Source organism: Sminthopsis crassicaudata, chromosome 6, assembly GCF_048593235.1.
Source record: "Sminthopsis crassicaudata isolate SCR6 chromosome 6, ASM4859323v1, whole genome shotgun sequence".
Lineage (NCBI taxonomy): Eukaryota > Metazoa > Chordata > Mammalia > Dasyuromorphia > Dasyuridae > Sminthopsis > Sminthopsis crassicaudata.
In genome coordinates, this window is record NC_133622.1 from 232,380,788 (window position 1) to 232,399,436 (window position 18,649).

Sequence of the window (18,649 nt, forward strand, 5' to 3'; positions counted from 1 at the left end):
CTGAAACTTTAGCTGTGCCCTCCTAAAGCAATAAATGTTAATACCAAAACGCTAGAGCTTTTAAATAACAATTACTGTTGGTATGAAACTGGACTGTTAGTGTAGAGTTTTGTATTTAAAAGCAATGCATGTGGAGTATGCTATTGGCATAATGTTCCTGTAACAATTCAACTTGGAGAGACCAAAGTGGGTTGTCTATCCAGATTCAAGTAAGCATTAAATTAATTGGCTAATTATCTGGTAGTTGAAACACTTAAGGCTAGTTGTAGGTTAATGAATCTAAATTGGCATATAGGTTGGGAAAACAGATAGTTAATAAGTGCTTAACTTCCACAAAAGCTATAACTAGTTCAAATTTCCCTTTGACATCATGTGGGGGGGGGGGCAAATAAAACCAAACAAAATCTTCCCTTTAAAGATAAACTAAAGAACTACATTATGTCTCATATCATTTATGTTTTATTTTACAAAGCATTTAGCAGATGCACTCTTCAGTTACTTCTAAACAGCTGATTTATTGAAGAATCCCTTTTCTAATTCATCAATGCAAACTTAAGTTGACTGAAGTAACCTAACAAAGTACCATTATGTTCTGGTGATAAGAAAGTGACCTTTCAATAAAACTATTGAAATGTAAAGTCCTTTCTAATTATAACAATTCTTTAGTTTTGATACTCTGTCTCCTGTGTTTCAAGTTCCCTTTAAGCTCTGACATTCATTCTATGTTCCATGATCAGTTTAATAATACATAAATTAAAAGTCTAGAATAGATGTTCTCTACAGCCCCTTCCAGACCTAACTTTCATGATTCTAATTAAATTGGCTAATCTTTAAAAGAGGGGCTAAGCAAGACAAAATTCAGCTAGTTTTTAAAACATATCTCTGCCTACTTGGGGAAAGTTGGAAGAATCCAAGCAGATGAAAATGTTCCAGGGTTTCTGAAATGCACCTTCCTCATACTGAAAGTGAAGGCAAATCAAAGGATACAAAACTTGATGATCAGACTATACTAACCCATGCCAGCCCTGAATCTTGTACTGGTGGACAGACTGATAAATGTAAGAAGAAAAAGGAGGTGATGGTTTTGATCATTTAAGAAAAACAAAATAAAAATCACCAAAAAGTGCAAGAAGAGAGTTTAGAGAGCCCAAACTATGATTGTGTTCAACAACCAAATTCATCAAAAATGTACATCTCACTTAGAGTTAGCAATTTCATAAGCTCACAGATTTATATGTAGGAGAGATTTTAGGGACTATCGAGTCCAATATCCTCAATTTTATAAGCATTTTTTCTAGTAAAATCATTCTTAGAAAAATTTGAAAGCTCATGTCTGATATGATTGAAAGAGAAAAAAATTCAGGTTGATGGGGTTATCCTTCATAAAAATAATAGAAAATGACTTGGGGCAAGATAGAAGATACAATAGAGGACCTAGGTTCAAATTCTGATTTTATTATTTTTTAGTCAGGTGACCTTGGACATGTTAGTTAATTTTTCTAGACCTAATCTGGAAAAAGAGGGCATTGGACTGGGTCTTCTAAGACCCTTCCATCACCAAATCAATGGCTCCAACAACTCATCACCTATTATATTAGTTAGCAACTAACTTGTTGTATCACTCTGAAATAGCCATTTAACATTTTTTGTCAAAGTTACTCTTTAAAAAGAGACAGGTGTTTATATAAATAAACAATAAAGTTGGGTGGGGGGGGCAGAGGAGAAGGAGGGCGATCCCATAGAATTAACCCTTTCTGCAATGTTTTCTTTCAGATAAGAGGAGAACTAGAAGATGAGAGGACTTTTTCAGCTATCCAACTTCTGGGTTTCAGTACAAGCAGCCCAACCCATATGGTATTTACCAATGTCCTTGTGAAATATACATTTGGAGGAGTTAATGTTGGTAGAATATGTCCAGAGCACAACTGAGTGCTAGACAGATAACTAAATGACAACAAATTGGGAAGATCTAGGTTCTTAAGCATGAAAGTAAATAAATGTATCTCTTGGGAATTTTAACTATCATATATTTGCCAAGATTTTAAAACAAACCAATCTTTATTAACTTCTTCAAATAATTTTCAGTCAGAAAAATAGGAATAAGAAGGGTCCAGTGATTTAGAATGCAAACCTACCATCCCCACAGCACTCAAGTATGCTGGAAATTTGAAGGAATATTAACAATAGATGAAATTAGAATACATTGAAATGAAAATGGACCTAATAAAGAGCAAATATAATAAAGAAATTAAAATGGACTTTGAGAACAATTCATGACCACAATTGTCTTTGTCTCCCAAGAATGTCTTCTTTCTTATGTTAGAAGCATGGCATTTAAAGCAAGAACAAAGTAGCAAAACAAAAGATTTAGTAATTGATACATTTCATCTCTAATATTGATTTGGAGAGATGCAGTTTTGACAGAATTATTGTGATTCTTTTGGGGGGTTTTCCCCAAGAAAGTTTAAACCTCTTAGAAAAATGAAATGGAAGCTAGTATCCTTTCTACTTAACAAAACTGAATGATCAAAAAATCAGCTTCTCCAAATTGCTAAGCAAGTATGGTTATAGAGTAAAAACAAAATAAAACAAAACTACTACCACCCCAACTAAATAAATTTGATAATGTAGTAGGTATGTATATTATATGTATATAAAACAGCAAAAACCTTCACTAAATGAATATAGTAGAAGTAATCAAATTTAAGAACAATTAAATTTTGTTTTAATTTAGTTCTTAAAGATTTTTATTAGCAATTTGATCAATATAAATAAAAAGCATTTTTAAAAATATCAAAAGTAGAACTAATCTCAAAAATTTAACAAATACTGATTTTCAATTTCCTTACCACTAGTTATTATTGAAATAAGCAATATTTTGTTCTTTTTAATTTGTTGTATCATTTCAGCATCAGAATAATTTGCAGATAACCCTTCTAATAATATATTTTAGAAGCTCCAGCCCCTTTTACAAATAAATGAGCAAATTATAATTGATGAATTTTTTTAAAAGACTAGGTTTTATGCAATAAACCTTTGATTTTGGGTTTTTCCATCTCAGAAATAAGCATGCAGAAAAGAGTATTTTTAAAATTATTTTCTGCTTAATAGACATTTAGTTTTATATACATATAAACTGGATTGCAAATTATGGGTTTTGGGATTTTTTTCTTCTTTTGAGAACAGTTTTTAAAAGAAACTACAGAACAAAGAGCAGAAAAACACTGAAAGTTAAATTATATCATTTTCATCAAGTCAGAACATTTCAATGATGGCAAATTGACAACTAATAGTTCATTTTCCATTGAGCCTAATTACATGGTTTCTTGTTATTTAAAAAAAAAATAAGAAATAGCCATAAATTCAGAACTTGAGTTTAATCCTCTAGGTTTTGATTTATTCAGGTAGAAATAGTATTTTTATATTCCTCCTGAATTTAAATATTATCATTTTTATGTTTTAACATTAAGCAATAATTAAACTATTCTTTTATCAATTTATAAATTTCCCTGCTTGGAAGAAAACTTTCATTAAGAATATTTAAAAAAATTTTTTTTGAAACTCAAAGGAGAGATTAATAAAATAGAGACTAAGAAAACTATTGAACTAATATACAAAACTAAGTGTTGGTTTCATGGAAAAAATAAAATAGATTATTTCATCTAAAAAAAAGAATATTTTAAACTCTGTACTTGCTCAGGAAGAAAAAACCCTTAAATATCTTATATTTGAATTATTAAGAGTAAAATCAGAAGCCTTTGTCTCTAAATAGTTGTTTTCTTTAATCTTAAAGTCTGCAAATATTGAATAGTTATATAACTGGATATCTAAAAAATGAATTTTTTATTTTTTAAGAGAGTTTGAAAAAAGCAGCCCCCAAAAGGCTGTCTAAATACTTGAAATATTTTGAAAAATTCTCTGATGCTTATAAATAGACTCATTTATTTTTCTGGATAAAATGGCTTTTTAATCCCTTTGCCTATGGTTATTTTTTTCAAATTCAAAAATTGTTCAATAAGAATAGTTTGATTATATTTGAGAAATCTGGCTAAAAGTATCAAGAATTTATATTTTAGCTTCAAATCTTTCCCCCTTAGACTTAAAAATTAAGAAATTTCTATTGAAAATGTCAACAGAATTAAAAATTCTATTTTAAATTGAATTTAAAATTGAATTGAAAAATTATTAGATATTTTAATGCTCATATTTCTTTATTTTTTTGGTTAGAAGAAAAATCTCTAAGTTATTTGCTTGTTTGCATATTTTAAACATTGGAGAAATTCCATCATTTTGCATTTGGATATATATTATATATTAGAAAAAAATACTGTTCTGTAATAATGTAATCTTTACATGTACATATATTCTCCATATTTGAAAATGCATATTTAAGGAATAGATTTGTGGTCTGGTAAGGAGAAATTTAACCAGCAATAAGAAACAAAGCCATCTTACATAAGCAGGTTTTTATTCTCATGCTTCTTAGGATATTAGATTAAAGAATGAATTGCAAAGCAAAAAAGTCTTTTGATTTTGTCTAGTTCCCACCCTTTTATGGATAACATTACTAAAATAACCTTCCTCTTCAAATTTTTCCATTTGTCAACTACTGGAATGAAATAACAGCAGCTGCAGCTGACCAGAAGCCTCTTTGCTGTCCAGTTTTGCCAAGAGAATGGTAAGTTTTCCTTTGAATATTTCTTTAGAAGCAAGAGTAAGAGAACAGTTTTGTAGAACTGAGGTTTTGAGGTTTGTTTGATCAGTAGATTTCTATAACTATGCTTATTATTTACATCAATATAAAAATTAGTATGGGAGGAAATAAAACAGTATGATCTGACTACATGGAATAAAAAGAAATAAGATATATGGAAAATAGGATTCACTGAAGAAAAAGACTTTACCAGGAATAAAATTAAATACAATTTAAAAAATAAATCTGTGACTATATCTAATTTAATAGAATTAATATGTATATCATTTTAATAGTATTAGCAAGATAATCAGGAGCAGCCAGATTTTAACAGGTGCTAATGGCAGGTATGACAGATATCAATTGTTTCATTATTTCAAATTTATAAAAGTTTGGCATCAGAAAAGCAAAAAAAAAATCTGAATGGTTTTTAAAAAGACTTTTTTAATTACACATTTTGGCATAAATAGAATCAGTGATAACTTTTCTTTCACATTGATATTGGATACAATAAACAGAAAGATAAATGTTTATTTCTTCTTGAATTTGATCTATTAAATGTCTTAACTTTTAAAAGTCTCATGTATCAATTTTAATTTAAAAAATAACATTTATAAATGGCAGCTCTACATTTTGCTTTTAAAATAAATGGAATTCATAGTTTACTTTTCAAAATGTGGGTTTATGATTTAATAATTAAAAATAAATTCTTAATAATATCATACATAGTTAAAGACTGAAATGAAATTATCTACTATGCTATTTTACTATTGTATGATATTTTATCCCATTCTTTGGGTATGCCTGAAAAATATTTCCTTATAAAATAGTCATTTTAGATCTACTATTAAACAGTTTTTAAATCAGAAAGACCTTTAAAATTTTTGCAGCTTAAAAAATTTTTAATTTTAAAAATCACTTGCATAAATTCCAACTTCTTAAAAATAATTTTCAATACCCTTTTAAAATCACCTTGGTTATTTTACCCTAAAATAATATTGCTAATTGATTTACATTTATTATTTAGATTGAAAGATATCAATATAATCTTTTTGAAATGCTCATTTTAAAAACCCCATACAAGGGAAAGACTTTATCATTCTTTAAAGCTGTAAACTGTATCCTATGTTTTAGAAAATTGCTCTATAAGTTAAATGTCCTTTTATTTTCCAGATATCATTTTCTTTGATCAAGTATTTCAAAATTACCATTATAAAAGAAATTACCTGCTATATTTTAAGTTCTTATCTTTAATATTGATAATAATTTTATTAAACTCCATCAACATCAATTCAAAATGCATTGGTTTTATAGTACTTTCTAGGTATCCACTAATTTTTTGAGGCTTCCATGGAAAGAAAAATAGCATTTAAGTACTGATTTTAAAAATCCAAGGATATAGGTTAAAGCTTCCCTTCCTCCTATTGATAATGCAACTCTTTTTCCTCTCTCTGCTGATTCCACATGTCTTAATGTTGTGGTTTTGCTACCTTTTGTTGAAGAAGGCTCTATTTGAAACCTTCTTATATTTAAGAAAAATGTTTTGTCTGGAGCTATTCTTGCATAGCCTTTGACATGATTATTGCCCAGTGGTTGGTAACTATGACCTCTTCACTTGGGAATCCAAATATTACAAAAAACCTCTGATCTTGATTGCTTTTTAGCTTTTTATTTAATCCATTGCTCATCTTCCCTATGGCTTAAAAATATTTTTAATTCTTGAGTTATATTAATCATGCAGAGGGGTGCTAGCTCCCAAATCCAAGGCCTAAAAAAATCAAATGGTAAGAAAATATTTGGAAAATAAGACCCACAGCTCAACTATTTTTATAGGTTACTAGCATGTGGATAGATGCATTTATGATTCTATTTCAGTGAGGATTAATAGAAAGGATCCCTAAAAATGTACCCCATTAAAGATTTTAGCCAGTTTAAAAAAATGTCATTGGCATCCATCTAGAAAGATATTTCAAGTGCTTAAATGTCATTTTAAATACATACAACCAAGTGAAATTCATGTTGGTAGGAGAGTCTGTACTTAGGGAAATCCTTCTCTTCTTTATCTGGTTACTATGATTTTTAACTCTAAAGTGTTCCAAAGTGGTATTGTTTAACCAAATGGTACTGTGTGGTATAAGCAATGAGCATTTTTTTTCTATTCTATTTACTTCTCTGCTTCTGGTTCAATCTTTGGTTTTGAGTTGTGGTTTTGGTTTTGGATATGGATTCTGGTTGATGATTTGTTTATTTGGCGTGATGACTTGGTCCAAACTTGAGACCTCCAGATGTGCAGCAGTTCATTTGCAATATAGACTTAGATAATCACCAGGGAGCACTGAAGGTGACTTATCCATGGTCATGTCAGCTAATATGTTTTGGCAGGTCTTGAATCCAGACCTTCTTCATGGCAAATTTCCCTTTCATTCAGTACCCCACGTTGTCTCTTTTTTCACCTATATGATTTCCAAATGCACCATGAATTTTTGTGATGTCATACGACCGATTGATCTAAAGTTTTTCAAGATTATGAACAGGAGCAATTTAAGAATGGCACATATTCTGATTAATTAGTGTAATTAATTAATGTAATAAACCTCTTTATAGATTCCACACAATGGCTGGGCATTTATCTGCAAGTGATTGAAACTTGGATTTAGTAAGCTTTTACTATGTGATAGACACTGGGCCACACACTCATTATACAAAGACAAAAAGAAAAAATCCCTTGCTCCAAGGGAGCTTACAGTCTACTTGAAGAGACACAAATGTATATAGAGGGAAAAATGTCAAATATAGGCAAATTAATTTTGAGAAGTGGAGAGAGGGTACTAACACTTGAAGACATAAAAAACCCCAAGTATTTAGACTAAAAGAATCTTTCCCTAGTGAACATTTCCCAGCCCTGCCGCTTTTCATCCAACTCACTGGATTTGTATCTGGTATTAATTACCCAAGGAGTTTCTGACCAGGTAAATAGTTGGCTGGCTCTAGAAATGAGCTTTTCTGTTGCTTGTTGTTCAGTCATTTCAGTTTTGTCGTGTTCTTTGTGACTCCATGGATGTTTGTCCAATGGGGTTTTCTTGGCAAAGATACTGGAGTAGTTTGCCATTTCCTTCTCTATTGGCAAATAGAGATTAAGGGACTTTGCCCAACATCACACAACTAGGAAATTTCTGAATCTGGATTTGAACTCAGATCTTCCTGATTCCAAGTCCAGCACTCTAGCCACTGGGCCACCTAGCTGGCACAACTACATGGTACTGTGTTCTAAAATGTTGCTGTTAAATTTGTGCTGTATTACCTGGATAGGGAAATTGCCAATTCAAATAAAAACCAGTTCCAATCATGAAACTTTCTGAATTTGGTTGGCATTCCCAAACTTTCCATGATTGTGCTGAATGGATCTGGGTAGATTTATATTGATGAATTCTAAAATATCTAGATAGTTCTGGTAAGGTAAATGTTGCCAAAATAATTAATAAGAAATGAGATGGTATCCAACAGAGCTTTAAAAAAATTTATCACAAGCAGGAGAAGTAGGGTCTTGTCCTGTAATAGAAAGTCTGCAAGATTTTCAGGCAGAGGTTTATTTTTGTTGTTTCTGTGGTTCATTTGTGTCCAATCAGTTGGCTACTTGCTATCTGTGTGATTTGGGGCAACTTGTTTTATGTCTCTGGATCTCAATTTTTTCATCTGTAATTGGAGAGACTTGAGCTAGATGTTATCTAAGATCTTGGCAAGCTCTAAATTTATGATCCTATGAATAATCCAGTCCTAAAGACCTTGAATTTTTTCCTAGCCACTTCAAGAATAAATCTGGTCCATTCTTTAAACTTGCTGTGAAAAATAACCATGGAGAGAAACTATGGAAAAGCAATAAACTAAACTGTGGGTAGAAGTAGAGTATCTAACCACCTTTGTCCTTTGTGTTTCTATGAAAAAAGGATGCATTTTAGAGAGTCTAGTTCTGTGATGACACAGCAAAAGTGACTAAAGAATGCAAAATTGAAAGCTAATTAATGTTTTTACTTCCATTTAAGTTGTCTGAGTGGGATCTTTGGCCCTCAAGAAAGAAGGCAGGTTTAATGATCATTTCTGGAATAATGTTCCTTTATTTCTGAAAATTGAGGCTACTTGCTGCTTTAAAATATAGATTATATTATGAGATAAAGGAGGCAGGAGGTTTACTTGAGTTAGGAGATAAGTTGTTATTCAGTAGTTTTTTTTTTTGTTGGTGTCCAACTCTTTGTGACCCCATTTGGGGTTTTCTTGGAAAAGATACTGGAATAATTTGCCATTTCCTTCTCCAATTCATTTTATAGATAAGAAAACTAAGGCAAGTAGGGTGAAGTGATTTGTCCATGATCTCAATAAGTATCTGAAGCTGGGTTTGAACATCTTTTTAACTCTTAAGTCTGGTCCTCTATCCACTGGACCAATAACTTCCCAGGAGATAAGTAGTAGAACTTTTAGTTTTTTTAAAAAAAAATAGATTCTTTAAATCTGTGTCTGTAAAAACTTGGGTAGAAAGAATATCATCAGGAACATGGTATTTCAGATGTCTCTTTACAAGGGAAAATGAGGTTGCATTTGCCCAGACTACTTCGGGAATTGACAGCAGGTCAGTTGCAATTAGAAGTCTGTAAAGAATTTTACTTCTGAAAATCTTACCCTTAAAATCCCTATGAGAAAAAAATTTTTCATGTGATCAGTGAATGGTGAATTCTAATTGGTCCTTCCTGAATCAATCTCATAAAAAAGAGATGTTCACCTGGCTCAACTTCTAGATCACAAATGTCCTAAACCAAGGCATTATTTGAGCTACAGACAGAATGAGCACTCTCATTCTACCATTTTGTCAATCTTGTAAATTTCTATGCATCATAAAGACCTTTTTGCCATTGTACATATTCTTTGGTGTTCTAACTAGCCCAAGATATCATGTAAATGTAGTTGGTAGTTTGGAAATAGGTGTGCCAGACACTGTGCTGATCACTGGGGAAAAAATTAGTGAAACAGCCTCTGCTTCAAGGAAGTTTCCAATCTTTTACTGCCTTTTGGCAGATACATAGTCAGGTCCTCTTCTTTAATATACAGAGGGAAAGGATTATTTTCCTGCTCATCCTTCTTGTCAGGACACATCTAGACACAGAGAGGGATGGATAGATGCCTAGGAGTCATAAACTAAATAATGACTATTCCAGGATGGTGGTTGCTGCTTTCCTTTCTGTGGATTACGCCAATGGGAGAGTCCTCCCTCCTTCACTTCTTGGTAGAATATAAGCATTTTAGGATTTTTGTCTTTGTATCAAAATAGCACAATGCCTAGCATATAGTATGTGTTCCCTAAGTGCTTGTCGGATTTAATTGAATTGAATCTAGTAGTCTAGCCATCCCGCATTCCTTCTACAATTAGGCACACTTCTGACAAAAGGGAAGAACTGGGCTGGGCAAATAGGACTTAATAGTATTCAATGTTGCTATCCCATTGTGACAGAATTCTAAAATGCCAAAGATGGCACATTGAAAAACTGGTCAGACTAAATTCTCTAATTTAAAAATAGTCTACAACACTTTCCTAGGCAAAAATATATTTTTTAGGTTTCTTAAACAAAAAAAGTTCAATATCTTTGTTTTCCAAATGAAAGGCTGTGGATCAGATTGGAAAGGAATGTCAAAGATGAAATTTGAACCCAGGACTTTTGACTCTAGAGCCAGCAATTTTTATTTGCATCATCTGACCATCTATTCATACACATTTAATATATATACAGCCAGCTCAACTATCCAAGGACTACTTTTTCTTCTTTACCGGTAATATATTGTCAATAAAAAGCTATAATAAAAAAGAGTAATATATAAGGATATATATATTCTTCTCTCATCCTTTCTGCCTGCCTATATGCTATTGTAGGAATTATTGACACTAAACCAGGTAGCAATAGAAAGAAAAGGAAATGAAATAGTGGTGACTTGTTCAGAAGTACTGGAAAAAAACTGAGGGCAGAATTAGGAATTTATCTTTAAATTCCAGTTATCTATGGGATCCCATTACATAAAATACTAAAGAATTAATTGCTTTGCATAAATACTATATCTAATTATATGAAGATTATATGCTAGAATAGATAGAGGGCTGGACTTGTGCTCAGAAATATCTTGATTCTAGTCTTGTCTGTGATATGTTCTAGCTGTGTGACCATGTGTAAGAAACTCCAATTCTCAGTAGCCTTGGCAACTCGCTGAGATTATAAATTACAGATGAATTGTTGGTCTGTATTAGTGAAAGGAATTTCCAGATCAGAAGTGCTCTATTAGAACAAAATCACAGCTATGGATGAAAATAAAAATGGTTTTGTAACTATGTACAAAGCATGGTGGCATATTAATGAACAGGGGCCTCTAAAGGGAGAAAGTACATGTTTTATTCAAGCTACTGTTTTCTTAGTTTAAAAAAAATAGATTCAAGTGGAATATCTGATACTTTTGTTCCTATGTGAGGTTATAGTTACCTTTTTTTTTTCCAGAAAGAAAATACAAACGAACTGGGTTCCCAGAGAAACAAAATGTCTCCTTTTTAGCAAAGTTCAACCACATGTGAATCAATAAAATAACATACTTTTAGAAAAATAAATCACAGAACATTTTTTTAAAGGAGCTTAATGGATTTAAGTGGGAGGAAGATGGAGAGAAAAGGGAGTTGCTGGGGTATTTTGGCAGTGTTCAAGTTTGAGATGGCTCTTTCAAAATGGCCTTAAGACATAATAGGAACTAGAGCAACACCCTTCCCACCCCCCAAAAAAGACTAGCATACCTTGCTAAACAAAACTGAATTAGAGAACCCTTGATCTGGAAAGGAACTTAGAGAACAGCTAAGCCAATTCACAACTGAAAAACATCTGACTAACATCTGACTAACATCATCCCCATCATTACCATGTCTGGTATTTCTATGGTGCTTTAAGGTTTGCAAAATACTTTACAAATATGCTCTAATTTGATTCTCATAACAACCCTGGAAGTGGGGTGAGGAAAGTACAATCATTATTCTTATTTTACAAATGAAGAAACTGGGGCTGAGAGAAGTTGTCGGGTCTTACTCATTCCATGAAATCTTCCAGGCTTACCTGCAATAACAAATTTGGACCAACAAATGGTCCCAAAATCCCCTGCTTGAATATCAATATTAAAATTAATCCATTATCTCTTCTGCAGTCAATTTTGCTTTTAGACAGTATTTTCTTCCTTTTCTCTAGCAGAAATCTGTCAGCTCTGTCCCATCAGTCACTTCTCTAGGAATAGTTGCCTGTACCTAGAACTAAAGAAGGATTAAAAAAACTGGATTTTCTCTAGTAATAATAATGAAAACCAGAGTTAGGTGGTCCTACCCTTGATAGCCGACTAGCAAGACATGGATTTCTACTGATAAGTTGTCAGTTGCAAATATCTAGAAAATCTAGGGGAAAAACCAAATCCATCAAACAAGTGATTTTGCCTGATTTTTTTTTTTAATGATTAAGGAAAAGCTGATTTCTTCTCAAACCTAAATGAATCAATCTGCCACCAGATTGGTTCTGACACCAGATCTCAATTTCATCATTGGTAAAATGATGGAAAATTGAATAAGATGTCCCTTTAAGCAATAGATCTATGTAATCTGATGAGCTCCTCTTTGTATAAATATGGGCAAGTTGTTTTAACTTCTCATCTGTAAAAACAGGAGTCATAGGATCATAAAGACAGAGCTGGAAAGGACCATAGATGTTATCTATTTCAACTCCTGCTCTATTTTACAGATGAAAAAACTGAAATGCAGATAGGTTTAATAGTTGCCCAAAGTCACAAAGAAAGCAAATGGCAAATGAGGGTTGTTGCACAGAAACAACTTTGCAAATCTTAACGTGCTCTAGAAATAGGTCCTCTTTTAATTTTTTTAAGCAAAATAATATCAACAATGACATATCTTCCAGAAATATAAATTCCAATTTTTGAACTTGTGATCCTGACTGGAGAAAGATGAGCATGTCTCCTATTGTCTAGGCTCCTATAAACTCATCCAGAGAATAAAATATACAGTTATATAGGAGTGTTGTTGTTGCTTGAGATTTGTCAATCACTTAAGAATTTAATTTGATAAATGACTTGTGTATGATGAAATGGTTTTGATGACTGCTGTTTTGTAATATAGTTTTAGATCTGGCACAGCTAGACCACCTTCATTTGCTTTTTTAAAAATTTATTCCCTTGAAATTCTTGACTTTTTGTTCTTCCAGATAAACTTTGTTTTATTTTTTCTAGATCTGTAAAATAATTTCTTAGGATTTGATTGCTATGGCACTTGATAAGGAGGTTAATTTAGGTAGTATTGCCATTTTTATTATATTAGTTTGGCCTACCCACGAGCATTTGATATTTTTCCAGTTGTTTAAATCTGACTTTATTTGTATGCAGCTTTTTGTAATTGTGTTCATATAGTTTCTGACTTTATCTTGGCAAGTAGACTCCCAAATATTTTATATTATCTACTGTTATTTTAAATGGAATTTATCTTTATATCTCTTGCTGCTGGACTTTGTTGGTAACATATAGAAAAGCTGATGATTTCTGGGGATTTATTTTGTATCCTGCAACTTTACCAAAATTGTAAATTGTTTCTAGTAGTTTTTTAGTTGATTTTCTAGGATTCTCTAAGTATACCATCATATCATCTACAAAGAATAATAATTTGATTTCCTCATTATCTACTCTAATTCCTTTTCTTTTTCTTCTCTTATTGCTAAAGCTAACATTTATAATACAATAATATTGAATAGTAATGGTGATAGTGGGCAACCTTGTTTCATCCCTGATTTTACTAGTAGGGAATGGTTCTAGTTTATGCCCATTACATATGATGCTTGCTGATGATTTTAAATAGATGCTACTGATAATTTTAAGGAAAACTCTAGTCCTATTCTCTCTAGTGTTTTTAATAGGATTTTTCTGAAAACAATCTTTTCTACTGCAGACTTGGATTTCCATGAAAAGGCACAAAAAATAACTATCAAAACCATTTCATCTAGGAGAGCCATTAAAAACCAAGTGTCAAAAGGCCTAAATTTAGAACCATGCCCTTGAATCATTGTATCACAAAATGTTAACCAGGATTTTCAAACTGATAAAGCCTATTAAGCCTCACTGCTTGCACTAAAAATATTTTATGTTAATAATATTTGAGAGCAAAAAGTTTTCTATCATTAATAAATGAAATTATTTTTAAAAGATATTAAAATATTTTAAAATAATAATATGAAACCTTATTAGTGTTTTAGCTATGTGAGAAAAAGTTCCTTTTTGGGATTTTGGTTAGTTTTATTTTGGTGGCTATTGGGTCAGCAGCTTTTTCACCTATCAATGTTGTACCATGACCAAAGAATCTGAGGACTATATGGATGGAGGAATAGAGTCAGAAAAAGAAACAGACCCACTAGATATCCCTGTGTAAAAAGATGGAAAGGGAGCCCCAGATGATGTGACTCATGATAGCATCAAGTCAATATGTCTTGATGAAAGGCATGGATTTATCTGCACAAGTGATATCTTTCAATCATTTTTCACTTGTGTCTAACTCTTTGTGACCCCAACTGAACTGGGGTTTCCTTGGCAGAGATACAGGAAATATTTGTTTTTCCTTCTCCAGTTCATTTTACAGCAGAGGAAACTGAGGCAACAAGGTGAAGTGACTTGCTCAGTCACTTCTCTGTGAGTGTGAATTTGAATTCAAGTCTTTCTGATGCCAGGCCTGGTGCTCTATTCACTGCGCCACCTAGCTGCCATTGATATATTGTGGTTTCTCAAAGAAGTAGGAAAATTATTGTGAAATCATAGGTCTGGAACCAAAAAAAAAAAAAAAAAAAAAAAAAAGTGGGAGGGGGAGAAAGAGATTGGCTATTACCTACTAGAGAAAATTAAAATCTAGATGCTGATTTCAAGGGAGATAGCCATATTGTTAATTTTTTCCAGAAAATTTTTCTAATAAATTTGTTCTAGAAAAATTAGTTGAAAATAACAGTTTTTCTAGCACTGTAAAATTAAGCAGATATATATTATTTCATTTCATCTTCACAATGATCCTGTCAGTTAGGTGGGATGACTATTACTTTCTCAGCCTTACAGATAAGGAAGCAGAACAAGGGGAGGTTAACTGAGTTGACTACAATCACATAGCCAATAAATATTAAAAATCAATTTTGAACCCAGTTCTTTCTGCCTCCAATCATAGGATATAGATTAAGAGCTGAGAGAAATGTGGAGGTCACAGAGTTCAATTACCCCATCCCACCATTTTACAGATGAAGAAACTGAGACCTGGAAAGACTAGGTGACTTACCTAGGATTTCATGACCAATGGTTGTTAGACCACTCAGTTATTCAATAAGCATTTATTAAGCACTTATTATATTCTGTAATAAGCTCTGGGAATACAAAGAAAAGCAAAATAATCAAATAAAAACAAAATAAAAAAATTTCAAATGCTTGCTCTCCAGGAGCATGTATTCTTATTTTTTTTCTCTTGGTAGTATTTTACTTTTCCAAATACACATATAGTTCCCAACATTTATTTTTGTAAGATTTTCTGTTCCAATTTTTTCTCCCTTCCTCTCTTATTCCCCTCTCCCCAAGACAGCAAGCAAAGAGATCATTTATTCTAATGGGAGTGGGAATGGAACATATATATAAAGAGCTCTATGCTAGATGCATGAAGAGAAGATGGAAGGTATCCTGAGAGCATGAATAAATCTTAGAATATAATACAAGAGTACATAATTTTTTGTGTAGCAAAACCCCCTCTGGTAACCTGATGAAAGCTGCAGACTCCTTCTCAGAATAAATTTTTAAATGCATAGAATTACAAAGTAAACTAATTATAATAAAATACAATTAACAATTTCTTAATTTTAAATTCATAAACCTCAAGTTAAGAATCACTAACAAAACATGTCAGAGCAGGATGGGATCTTAGACCACAGATGTCCTTTCTGGAAAAGACTATAAAAAAGAGAATGTTGATGTTAGAAGGAACCTTGACAGGAAAAACAAAACAAAACCAAAAACAAACAAACAAAAAAACTAAAACTAAAATGTTAGAGCTGGAAAAGATACCAGAAATGCACTAGTTATGCTTTTTTGTTAGAATGAGGTTTGGTGAAATATACACAACAAATGTCAGTAGGACAGAATCTAGTGATATCCAGGAACCTTTATATGATTGATTTAGGGCATCTCTTATAAAGAGGAACTTCAAGGTGGGAAGGGGAGACACCTGTGAAAGCAGATGCCAGTGTTTCACATCTAGGTCTAGTTGAGAAAGCTTAAAAAGGAGGAATTTTCTCTTAAGTAAAATATATAAGAGAGGGGAGGGGGAAACAATTTTCAGATTGAGTGGTCTTTGGCTGTATATGTGTGTCTACTGTTTAGAAGTAGAGGAGGTAGAGGAGACATGTCTTAAGACTTTCCAGAGAGATGGGTAGCCTAAAGAGGAAAAGGAATTCTCTGAAAAACTTGCCTTCCACACTGGATAGTCAAAGAATATTTTTGTTTGTCTAATTTAGTTTTGTTTGATTGTTTTCTGCTCATACACATCTGTAGTAGCAGAATGCAGATCAAGCTGAGAGGTATTAGTGACTGCTAGACCATGGGGATATCAGTCTATAGAGGAGTACAACCAGGCTCTTTGCAGAACCTGCATCCACTGAGTTTATGCTTGGTTTTTTTGTTTGTTTGTTATTTTATTCTCTGTGTGTCTCCCTCTGTCCTTTTTCTGTGTCTCTTTTTTTCTGTCTCTTTCTGCCTGTCCTGTCTCTCCTTTTTGTCTCTCTGCCTTACCTTTCTCTCTCCTCTGTCTCTTTTTCTTTATTTTGTCTTATTCCTCTTCCTTGTCTCTCTCTTCTTTGTCTTTTCTCTCTCTTCCTTATCTCTGTCTTTCTCTGTCTCCCTGTCTCTCTTTCTGTCTTTCTCTGTCTCCCTATCTCTCTTTCTGTCTTCCTCTGTCTCCTTGTCTTTCTCTCTCTCCTCTGTATCTCTTTTTCTTTCTCTGTATCCTTGTCTCTCTTTAGGTCTCTCTCTGTCTCCCTCTCTCTCCTCCCTGTCTCTTTTTGTCTTTCTCTGTCTTCTCTTTATCTCTTTCTGTTTCTCTGCCTTTCCTCTTTCTCTTTCTGTCCTTTTTCTGTATTTCTCTCTGTGTCTCTTTCTGCCTGCTCTGTCTCTCCTTACTGTTTTTCTGTCTTTCCTTACTCTCTCCTCTGTCCCTCTTTTTTTGCTTTGTCTTACTTCTTTCTGTCTCTCTCTTCTTTGTCATTTTCTTTCTCCTTCCTGTCTCTTTCTCTTTCTGTCCTTTTTTCTATTTTTCTCTCTGTGTCTCTTTCTGCCTGCTCTGTCTCTCCTTTCTGTCTCTCTGTCTTTCCTTACTCTCTCCTCTATCTTTCTTTGCTTTGTCTTACTTCTCTCTGTCTCCCTCCTTTGTCATTTTCTCTCTCCTTCCTGTCTCTCTTTCTTTTTTTGTCTCCTCTCTCTCTTTTTCTCTTTCTCCTCTGTCTCTCTTTCTTTGTTCTGTCTTGCTCTTCTTCTTCTGTCTCCTTCTTCTTTGTCCTTTTCTCTCAACTCTTTTTCTCTGTCTTTATCTGTCTTTCTCTGTTTCCTCTCTTTTTCCCTTTCTCCTCTCTATCTTTTGTCTCTCTCTGCCTTTCTTCTCTCTTTCTTTATTGTCTTGCTCCCCTTCTCTCTTTCTCCCTCTTCTTTGTCCTTTTCCCTCTACTCCTTGTTTCTCTGTCTTTGTTTTTCTGTCTTTATTCTGTCTTGCTCCCCTTTCTTTCTCCCTCTTTGTTGTCCTTTTCTCTCTCCTCCCCATCTGTCTTTTTTTTTTTATCTTTCTGTCTCCTCTGTCTTTCTGTCACCCTTCTGTCCATCTCTTTCTGTCTCTCTCTGCCTTTCTCTCTCTCCTCTCTTTCTTTGTTCTATTTTGCCCCTATTCCTCTGTCTCCCTCTTCTTTGTCTTTTTTCCCTCTTCTCCCTTTCTCTTTCTGTCTGTCTCTACTGTCTCCTCTCTACTTCTGTCCCCCTCCTCTCTATCTCTATCTTTGTCTCTTACATTACCTCTGTGTTTTACAATTAGGGGCTTCTACCTTCTCTTTTCCAAAGATCTTTGAGAAGAGAGTAGAAGTATCAGTAAAAATGCCTTGCTGCTTTTCCTTTATAATTCCCCTGAGAACTCTGCTGGTATTGAAATGGTTTCTGAAGGTTTTAAAGGCTCCCCACTGGGCTGGGGGACCCAGTTTCAAAAGCCTTGAGTTACCCAGTAAGCCTCAGATAGAAAACCTTCTCTGACCACTTTAGATCTGATGTGGTTCTTGTGCAGAAAAAGAGAAGAAAAAACTAAGAAAGGGACATGATGTTTAGGGTCATAATTTCAAAGTGTCTCTTCTCACTAAGCATTTGGGTAGCATATTGGTAAGTTAAGGATTCTGTAGTCTAGGGTTGGGATAGGGGGAGGGACTGATTTCTTTTTATATGAAACCAACTGTTCTCCAGCACATTATTTCCTGTGAGTATTCTAAGTTTGGGGAACATTTGAAGCCTTTCATCTCCTTCTTTCCCCAAGATTTGCTTTCATGGGGTCCTAAGAGCAGAGATCATCATCTTTGGTGAGGTGCTAGTTTGACAGATTTCTTTCCTCCTTTCTTTTGCCCCCTGATCAATCAATCACTCAATCATCACATAAGTCAGAGGAAGATTCCAAGTCCATACATGAGGGGGAAAAGGCATAAGAGAGTGAAAAATAGCTTATTTCAGACTTTCTTGGAAGAAAATGACAGGGCCAAAGCAGAAGACAGAACCTTTGAATTTTTGGTTTAGGATTTAGCTCACTAGATCTTGCAGTTATTTGGCTGCTATTGCCACTGACCAGCCTTCTATCCTCAA

At 33.3% G+C, this 18,649-nt stretch overlaps 2 long non-coding RNA genes across 2 annotated transcripts in view; one reads left to right on the forward strand and one right to left on the reverse strand.

The window, feature by feature from the left end:
- LOC141545484 (uncharacterized) overlaps window positions 1–18,649 on the reverse strand; it is a 61,347-nt gene that overhangs the window by 29,647 nt on the left and 13,051 nt on the right. The window lies entirely within an intron of this gene.
- The window catches only part of LOC141545482 (uncharacterized), a 41,774-nt gene continuing 24,867 nt past the window's right edge, over window positions 1,743–18,649 (forward strand). Inside the window, exons 1-2 of the long non-coding RNA XR_012483030.1 lie at window positions 1,743–1,854; window positions 4,627–4,678. This is a non-coding gene — a long non-coding RNA (uncharacterized LOC141545482). The remainder of the gene's footprint in view (window positions 1,855–4,626; window positions 4,679–18,649) is intronic.